Source organism: Terrapene carolina, unplaced genomic scaffold (genome assembly GCF_002925995.2).
Source record: "Terrapene carolina triunguis isolate 2854851 unplaced genomic scaffold, T_m_triunguis-2.0 Scaffold236, whole genome shotgun sequence".
Lineage (NCBI taxonomy): Eukaryota > Metazoa > Chordata > Testudines > Emydidae > Terrapene > Terrapene triunguis.
The window spans coordinates 12101393-12111896 of NW_020664587.1; the positions used below are offsets into that span (position 1 = coordinate 12101393).

At 43.9% G+C, this 10504-nt stretch overlaps 1 long non-coding RNA gene across 1 annotated transcript; it reads right to left on the reverse strand.

The window, feature by feature from the left end:
• Positions 1-1953: 1953 nt before the first annotated feature.
• On the reverse strand, positions 1954-10504 carry LOC113407689. The gene is made up of 3 exons (XR_003370046.2): positions 10357-10504; positions 4123-4222; positions 1954-2769 (listed from the first exon to the last, which is right to left on the reverse strand). It is a non-coding gene; the product is annotated as an uncharacterized LOC113407689 (long non-coding RNA).

Sequence of the window (10504 nt, forward strand, 5' to 3'; positions counted from 1 at the left end):
AAAATATAGTACATGAACACAGAGAGAGACACTGAAAAAGAAAACCTGGGCACAGGGCTATTTTTAAAATTACATTAGCCAAAGCTGCCACGAGAAAATCTGATAAAAGGGGAGAGACCTTGTGAGATTTGCCAAATGGTTCTGACTTGTTCAATGCTTCGCTCTTGTCATTTTTCCTGTCAGCTGCCAGAGAAAATCAGGGCGTGAAGTTGACTCCATGTTGCTATTACTCCATGTACTGTACTCAAGAAACATTTTGTCACCCACTGTTGATGGATTGCTTTGTAAATGCTTTACATAGAGCATTTAGGTGAAACAGTTATACAGCCCGTGCTTAATGGTCCTTTAATACAGTAGAAAAGAACTACTGTAACACACAAAGCTACCATGGACTACACTGATACTTTCTCATTTAAAATGTATTCATAAATTCTAGTTTTCATTCAGCATCTTCCATGTAACTAAAAGAAAGAAAACCTGCCTGAAGCAAACACTCATGGCTGGACAAACATTGGTTAAGGGATGTGGAACCGAAGTGTACTCTTGCACATTTGAGGTGATCTCTTCCATTAGGAATTTTTATAAAAGGATGGTCTCCCCACCCACTCGCACAACAGTCGAGTTTTTGTTTAGAGGGGTAAGTAACTGGCAAGAACAAGAAGAGCAAGCATAGGTGGAGGTTTAAAGGCAGTCTGAGTATGTGTTTGAGGCTAGCGAGTCCATTGCAGTGGTTGAGTTGCTCCTTCTCAGGGAAGTTGATTTTAGCTACAAGGGAACTACTTTTCCTCCTCCTCCTAGTTAAGCGGCCAAAGCTACAGAGAACTATGGGATGTGCCTAGTAACAATGGGATTCCTATGTATGTACTTACTACCACACAACTGACAAATTATGTTATAAGTCCCATTCCTCAATCCACAGCTACTACACGACAGGTCTTTTGTGGAGGAATGGCGATAAGTGATGCTAGCTAAGCCCGGGCGCCTCCTTAGACCCAGTACACCATACTGAGACAACAAACAAGGCAATATGAAGTCCTACTCCTGAGGCACAGAGAGCTGCTCAGCCAGCTGCTCCACATTTGTTTGTTAAGCTTTTTAAAGTCCCTGACGTAGTTTGTATGAGATACGTGTCACTTTAAATTTCTATAAATACCTAGATGGAAATAATAAATGTATTCAGTTCAATAAATGATCTTCATTTTTCACTTGTCGATTCTACAATGTGTTGTTGTTCTGCCCCATGGACTCGGTTAGAACTACACAATGCAAAGCAATAAGCAAATCTGCTATTTACACTGAGACAACTGATGAGCCGAGAGCAGGTAAGGAGGCCGTTGTTAATCATTCACTTCACCTCATCCTACAAGGAAGGGAGGTGCCAGTCCAGCAGCCCTTTGTTCTGGCACTTGCTAGATAGGGTGGTCATGAAAGCTTCCTCTTTCTTCACTGCAGTGACCCAGGCTATCTTGGTTAACTTGCCCTTTAAAAAAAATAAAAAGGCTCCTTGAAGAATTTGTTTATCGTAAGGGGACACGAGACCAGAACACATCCACTTAACTGTTGATGGGGTCCAAGAAAGGCCGTGTGCAGCAGAAGAGCCAATATGGACTCACCAGAAAATAGGTAAGTGACTAAGGAAGCATTCACATCAAGGCTGCTATTAAATATATGGAGGAAGCTACAAGTTCTCTCCTTGCTGTTTGTTCAGATCTCTCTACTGTCTTCACTTCAGAGCATCAGACCAGCTCTCCAACTAGAGCATGTTGGCTCCTTTAGTTACAGTTGCTGTTATTCCTAAAACATGGGTAGGAAACGACATTGCAAGAAAGGGCAGAGGACAGGAAAAGGTCTGCTCACACACACACACACACACCCAAGCACACTGGGTAGCATCAAAAACAAGAGACATTTAGAAAGTGCAAATTATTTATAAACACTATCAACAAAGTGCAAATCTACATGTAACGTTTTACAAAGAAAAGCTGTAACTGAAGATGACAAACAAGGGAGGCAAGTAAATTTGAGGAATGGAGAAAACAGGCTGTTCTCCAGTTGCCTCTTAATTTATGCCAACTTGATGTGTCAACCCAGAACACTGCCTTTGTCAACCTTCATAAAAAGGACATCAACCACACAGGTGATTCCAACATTAATGGTGTCCAAAGGGAACCTAGCAGTTGCTCTAAAAAAACTTAAAAGCTTTGTTCTGAGCTCAGGCTCTGGCAAAAAGATTTCCATTCTAAATTGCATCATCCAGCTCCCGTAGCTGAAGCAGTATATCCGTTAGATTTCTTGTTAGGTGTGACTTCCTTTTGAAGAGTGGGGATACCTTTGCTTGTCAGCTGCTCTCTGGAAAGCTTGCTTTTGTTTCAAAGGAAAATACTGATAAGAAATGCTACAAAGAGTTACCTGTACCGAACAGATCACATATTTAACCTGTATTTAAAAGGAGGTTCTGAAGGTCTCCAAAATAAAGACACACAAAATCCTCAAACTGGCCTTATTAAAAAACAGAACAATCCATAGATCAAACAATCAAGAGACAAACCGCTAAGCTACAGGACAATTAAAAACTGACTTTAAATGGAGAAAAAACAGAGCACACTCCCTCAGTAACAAGTAGCTCAGACATTGGAGGATGCTGTGACAGAGCTACGCTGGAAGTGGTCAGGAATGTCCTGGAAGCGACGGTGGTGGGCCAAGTTCCGGCTCACCCATTGCTTAAGGCTGCACTTTTGGGTGGGTTTCTTGGAGAACCTTGGGTATTTTCTGCAAGAACAGAAGGGGAATAAAGGTAACAGAATAATTAAGGCAAATATGGTGTGTAGGAGCATGCATACAAGAGCAGCAGGAACAGTGGCTAATTTGCAAATGCCTTCCCTCGTCCCATGGCACTTGCAGTCTGCAGACACTTTTCTATTGCCAAAAATTTTAAAAGAAAATTATCTTGCCACGCTGCCATGGTAAGTACAGTAGTAGAGTACAAGAAGAGTCCTTCTAGGAGCATTATCTAGTGCTTTCTGTTACCCTCCTTGCTGAGATCTGTCTCTCCATGGCCTGCCAGAGAAGACTGAAGGTTGCTCAGTTCATGACAGTTAAATGAGAAGTAAATTCCCCCAGAAGGAGCTGTTGTCATGCAAATATTGCCATTTCTTGGCTCTAGCACATTCTGAAAAAGCTGCTGGCTTTGTTCAAACAAAAACCCTCAAAAATACTTCCTACAATGGCTTAAAATAAAACAATCAAAAAAATTCCCACAACCCAATTCCATTTTCGTTAACTTGTTTGCAACACACTTTCAGATGCAGGAAAACAAAGCTTTTCCATATTAGCTGTCAGATGCTGCCTTCCCCCTTCTGCACATAGCAGAGTTGGCTTCTCTTGAGTCTTTTCATTTGGTCTGGGCAGATAAATCAACATGGCTAGGAAATAATATTTATTAACTGCAGAGCCATCTGGGGAACCATGAGACACTGGGTGGGGGTCACGCTTACAAAAAAATTAACTATCAATATAGTTATTTAGGAGAAGGAGCATCTGTCTGCCTCTGGAAATTCACACCAACAGCTTTTCAGTTCTACAACAGTGGTTCAACACAAGTTATCGTGATTAAACAGGCCTAAAACAGCAACGTGGCCTGGCAGTTTCAGTCCTGAAAGACTGGTGTCCATATTACAGGTCACCATCACAACTCGCTCTCTGAAGAGTTGGAGATGGGGGAGGGGGGAGAAACTCCTCTAGGGAGGACAAAATTCAAAGTAAGTGTTACACTGGCAAGATAACACAGAAACAGTGTTACCAGACACTTGGGCTGTCACCTTGATTTGGCTTGAAGCTTTGTTTCCAACAGTGTCAGTCAGGCACTTCTGGTGAGCATTACATTCTGAATAGATATTTAGAATCCAGGAGACCTTCCTTCTCAAGTTATAACAATGTCAAACAAAGGTCAGTGTTCAGGCCTTAGCTACTTCATATTCTTACAGTGAATTTAAAAAAAGACAAAACAAAACACCTCCAACAGAAGGTCCTGAACAAGTTACTTTGTATAGTCTGTTTCATTTTCCATTGTCAAAGGGGCTTTCCTCTGCTCCCTTCCCTCCTTACAAACATGTGATACCATACCTCATGGTGAGGTCTGATGGATGCTGCCATCTGCGGTCCTGGGTTCGGTACTCCCTGCTGGCAACCTTATTCATCAGAGCGTACAACTCATTTAATGCATCTGCAATTCAGCAAAAGTAAGTAGTTAATGGGAGATCAAGCATGCTACATGAGGCTGGAAACAAGAGAGCAGCAGCATGGGAACTCCGGCCCCAGCTCTTAATGTTGCTCCTGGTCCTCAAGACAGATCTTACGCCAAGGGACAAACAGAGTCTACCAGAAAGACAAGAGGTCTACGCATGTCCATTTTCAGGGACACTTATGCAACATTTCCCTGGAAGCAGACACCTGCTACTGACATGAGTAGGATATTACTTGCTATGATGCTTTCCAAGTAGCGGACTCAGCTCCTCACTGCAGTGACGGCCCACTGCAAGGATCCATTTGCACACGTCTATAATCAGAGTGTCGCAAGAGACATCCTTGTCCACAATCACTTACATCCGAAAAGGATGTAACATTATCATACAGCAGTGTTACCTACTGCACAGAACAAGCCCTTTCAGTAGATACAGTAGTTCTCCAAAGGCCTCACACCATGAATCCTTGGCAAGAGAATGCAACGGATGGTTTGGCAAGATACATGAGTCTTTGTGTCCAGGTCACAAAATAGCTCAGACCATATCTGCAATGCTTGTACTCTTGCCCACTCCTCACTTCGGTATCTGGTAATGCAGGCGGAGACTACATACTGCACACTACAGCAGAAGTCCATTGTTATGATGTTGCTACCAACAGCAAACAGTGCCCCTCCTCAACCAACATGAACGCAGGTATTTTTCCATCTTGCTACTGCAGTCATGTTGCTAACACTAGGAGTGGTTCTACGTGAGACTTCTTCATTTCACAGGAAGTGACTGCCTACTGAGTGCATCTATGTAGACTGGCTGCACCTCTCCTTCACCCACTGGAGCATCAGCTTCTGTTTGAAGTGACCAGTTCAGAGTCTGACAAGAGGCCATTCAGTTTTACAGCACACTTCCTAAAGATGACTCTTTGAAAGTCCACGGTCTGTGTTCAGCCATTACAGTTTAGGGAGAAACGCAAAGCACCAAGAGGGCTAACAACATGCAGATACCCACCATGAACATGTTGCAGAGCTGTTCAGTCCAGACAGCAACTCATCCTTTCAATCCATTTAGATTAGAAGTCACTGGAAGATTTGTGGTTTCTTCCAGTTTATCTATCTTGAGCAACTTCCCACAAGTTCTTACTTTTTCTACACCAGGGCACCTGACAATTTCAGTCATGCCATCTTTATGCCATCTTTGGGCCATCCCCCAACCCCAAACCTTGTGCCAGTAGGGCTGATGTAACTTAGATCTGTTTTCTGTTCTCAGCTGCTGGGGACAGAGCGCAGAGGCACTCTGGCCAGATCTCCTTACCCGTCGAAAGCCCTAGTACATTGGGGCAGTAACAGAAGACTGGTGTAGAGCTGTTAAGCCTTCTGTACACCAGCCACAGATTAGGGGAATGCAATAGTCTGTTCAGCTGGCTTCCCTTCTGCTTTACCCCAGCGTGATGTAAAGCCAGAAGAAAAGGTCAGAATCAGGACCGCAGTTTTATTTATAAGACAGAAATTGGTGATTGATCTTTTCCATAAGGTTCTTCTGTCCATCCCTCACTCCCTCAGGGCCAGTGCAGGGTTTTTCCCTACAGCAGAGCATCTCAAAAGTGTCATAGCGTGGAGCACATTTTAAGATGTTTTATGGACATTTCTCCCACCCATTTACAAAAACATAAGCTACTTCCCTTTCCATTGGCAATCACAGCAATTGTTTCCCTAGAAGAGTAACATTAAGATTTGTAGCTTCTTTTAGCAGCTGAAAATGAGAGCCAACACCATGTAACTTGCCAATTCTCCAGACTACCAATGGTTCTTAGATCACAGTGGAGAACCAATGCTGTACAGTAGAAATAATCCCTTGCACCTCTTTAGCAGCATCTGGTCTCCTTGGAATTTTTGGATTCTTCAAATACTTGGCGCTTCTAGCACTATTTAATCCAATGATCTCAGAGTGCTTCAGAGAAGGCAATAAAAATTGTTATCACTATCTACAGACGGAGAAAGGGGAAGGGAGGCACAGAGATGAAGTGACTTGCCATGGTCAGTCTGCATGAGAGTCAAGACTAAAACTTGGATCTCAACTCCCAGGTCTGTTCCCTGACCACGGAGTTATTTTCCTTCGCCTACAGATATATCCCCATCCCCCCAAAATAGCAAGACAGGGAGAAGCTAGACATTTACATTCCGATTTTTGTAAGAGCTGAGCTCTCATTTAGATACCAAGAATCTCCAACTGTTCTCAATGGGAACTTCTGGATGTTGAGCTCTTTTGAAAGTCTGGTCACTCGTCTTAAACTTCCCTTTAAAAAATATATATATCCCGCCCCCTTATTTGTTGCATTTGGCTTCCCACTAGAGAAGCTTCTGCTTTCACACTGGCATTGGCTTGGGGGAGGGGAGAGGAAGGATGGAGGTGATGCTACCATTGAACAGCTGACTCCCAGAAGCTTCCCCTACCCCAAACACCATCTAAGTCTCATTGTGAGTAGGCACTTTTCCCAACCTGCTGTACCAACAGAGCCCATACAAGTCCAAACTCATCCCGCTTCCCAGGATTTGAATTTATTATGGGTTTGGGTGGGGTTTTGTTTGTTTGTTTGAAAGAACCAGTTCAAGCCTTCTTCCCAGATGTGGTTGTGATTAGGATTCCTCCTTCAGGAAAGCTCAGCCCACACCATAGATCCTCTCCCTAGAAGAGCACTCCCCCATACTTTATATCCAAGAGCATCAGTGAAATCAGAAGAACCCACTTAACCTCTGCCCTTAGGTCCCTTGTATTACTTAATCCTCCTTGTCTGCAACACTTTATTTAATAAAGATAGTTAACCTTCATAAATTAAAGGTATTAAATAAAATCAGGTCTTCACAGTTCCCTATGGCACTTCACAAGTTGCCTCCTCTCTCTCTGCCCCAGAGGATCCAGCTTCATCACGTCTTTGCCAGGCTGCCAATGGCATGATCGAGTTGGGAAGCGTTACAATGCAAATTATGCATTTCTAGAGAGGAGATAAACAGATCACCTCCAAGTGGAGGCAGCCCTGTATATCTAACATGCTGTGTCAATCTGCCCTTGGACAGAACTCCTGGTACAGTTTTATTAGCAGAGGAGCTCTTAAGGAAAGAAGCTATTAGATACCAAATTGGAAGAGCTAGTATTGCTTTCCAGGTACCAAACAGCTCACAAGTCTGAAGAGTCTCCACATGATGCCATGAAAGTGGTCTGCGCTGCAGGTGGTGCAAGCACTATTCAATATGCACAATTATGATGTCAATATCCTGCAAAGACACATTTAGTGAACAATGTTGCAAAAAGCAAGAGAAGGATATATAGAGGGAGAGGAAAAAACTCCCCACTAAATTTGTTCTTCACCTGCCCTTAAAAAAAAAAAATAGGGGTTCTCAGCTATTCTGTATTCTCTCTCTTCTAGACAAGACGAAGTAACAATACTGGGTGAACATTCAATGCCAAGAGCCTCAACAATAGTCACTTCCAGTTATGAAAATAGGGAGCCTCATCACTAGTGACAAATGATTCTGGACCAAACAGAATCCACGAGGCTCTCATCAAGAAGGATTTGATTCTATTTATGGTTGAATGAAGAGCAATATGAAGTTTGAATACTAAGCTAGCGGTCAGCTGGCAAATTTCTTTGTGGTCAATAATGGACAGTTTCAACCAGTCATTTGGAAACAGATGTTCAAATCACATCACAATTTTACATCCGCTAGAACACAGCCTCTGCAGCATTTAGATTCATGTGGAAAGCTGGAAACAAATCTATTTCATCGGAAATATTCTATTCCCTAGTTCTTGGAGGATATGCATACACCCAAAGCCACAGGTTTATTCTGCCCTGGGTCAGTTCACTTTGCCAGACAGGGAAAAGTTAGCTCAGAAAATGGACTCCTTCCAAACTATCCAATATCCATAAAGACTGAATGGTTGGCAGTTAGTGCAGCTGTTACCTTTAAGTGGTTTAGCCCACAAAAGCCACCAACATGAGCATAGAAAAGTTGTATTTGTATAATATTGTGCTAGGTGCTATACAGACAGGTAAAAAGACAAGGTCCCTGCCCCAAACTAGCTTACAATCAAAACAGGCAACATACGAATGATAGACAAGGGATAAGCTACAACAGAGACGTGTGGGGGAGATTATGCAGAAGAGTGTGAAAATGAAGTTAAATGCTATGCTACCAAAGTACAAGTGACAGCCTACAATACAAAAAAAAGCTTAACCAAAGTGGTGGCATAACGAGATATTACTTTCAGTCACCTGTTTTGTTACCCCTTCCCAGCAAGAGGCAGTGGAAAGGCACAGATCTGGTGGGCTTTCTGGCCTAGATTCCTGGAAGAATTACTCACAGCTATAATACGTGTGCTGTGGCTCCTTGACAGGGTTGGATTATAAATTCTCACTGGGATAATAGGTGCATGGAGAAAGGCACCTCTCAGAATTAAACCCAATCAACTGAGAAGGTTTTTATGTGACCCAACTGGAAAAAACCCTCCTACCCGTCACGCTACATTCCAAGCCTAAAGTTATTTGGAACAATAGACATTTCCACTAAGAAGCAAAAAGATCACACACAACATTTTTCCTCAGTGAAATGGATCTTCCATTTCACCCGCCAGCCTCGTTCACCAGGCCCCTGCCTGATTTGCTCCAACTCGGAACATATGCCTTGCATTTTTAATTTGAAAGGAGGAGAAAACGGGTCATAATTAGCTTTCCTCGCATAGTCCCCTCTGCATTACTTATGCTATATTCATAGACTGGAAAGCAGCCCCGTGGCTATGCAGCTGTTTGCACTGCCCAGAGAAGTGGCGGCTCCATGTGAGCAGCGGCACAACTGTCAGTTTCTTGAAACTCTCAAGAAAGGACAGTTACCAAACCCATGAAAAGCCTGACAAATGAACGCAGTTTGAGGCCATCTTTGTAAGCCGCTAGGGCCATCTTTAACCTCCGGAGCTTCTCAGTTCCACCCACAATTCCTTCAGGTGTAGCTCTTCATCTAATATTATGTTTGCTCTTTATGTGGAGATTCTTCTTTAACCTCTGTCAGCAATAGCTTTTGTATGATTGATCTGAGAGGGGCACAGCCTAAGAGGCCTGGAAGGTATTAGCAGGAATTTCAAGTCTTACTACTTGACATGCAAGTTAAAGGTTTCACAATTTTAAGTTCTATGCTGCCAGCTGGAAAGAATGGCCTCCCATCCTAAGCACCACCAGAGACAAGAGCCCATGTCTACCTCTCTCATTTTGCATTTTATGGCCAATTTATAAGTGCAATGCCCTCACTGCTCAAAGTGCCAATTTTTGACAGTGTACCTGCATTTACCACACAACTTTCAGCATGTGCATCAAACTCCTTGTCTATCCCAGCTATTACAGGCAGAGAAACTGCTTCTGAGGTAGTCCCAAAGCAGGAGTGGTTACATATTGGACCCTAAGTTCCCTCTAAGCTGCGTGGCCATGCAGTGGCCTATTAAGCACCAAGCAGGCGCTCAGGGGAAGAGATGCCTCTCCCCCAGCCCCAACCTGGATCTGCCACAGCCGGGGGAGAGGCGCCAGGGCTTGCGGCCCCAGCCTTGGATCTGCCACGGCGAGGAGGGGCGCCTCTCCCCCCAGCCCAAGTGCTGCTGTGGGGAAAGAGGGCTGGGAGGAGTCTCTCTCCCCACCGTAGCCCCAGGGCAGCCTGCACCCCAAACTCCTCATCCCCGGCCCCACCCCGGAGCCTGCACCCCCAGCTGGAGCCCTCCCACACACCCCGCACCCCAACCCTCTGCCCCAGCACTGAGCCCCCCCACACTCCAAACCCCACAGCCCCACCCCCGCCACATGAATTTTGTTATGTGCACCAATATGGAGATGATGTGTCACACATCACCTCCATATCAGTGCACATAAAATTCTGCACATCCGTGGGAAAAATTAGAGGGAACACTGATTGGACCCCATAGTCTCCATAAGTGGAGCAGGCGACATTATTCTTATTGCTGCCTAAAAAATTATAATATCTGAAACAACTTTGCTGAATGCAAACTAACAAAATTTGGCCCTTTTGATTTGGTCTGTGCCTTCCCCTCTTCCCAACACCCCATCCCAATCCTTCCTGCAGGTTACCTGGTGTAGGATCCGTGGAATTCTTTACGTGGGCACGCACACATTGGATATAAATATGCTTCTTTTGCTCAAGTTCTGCTTCGGAAATGCATATCCGTTGTTTTGGTCTTTAAAAAAAGAAAAAGAAAGTTAATTTTTCTGAAGCACC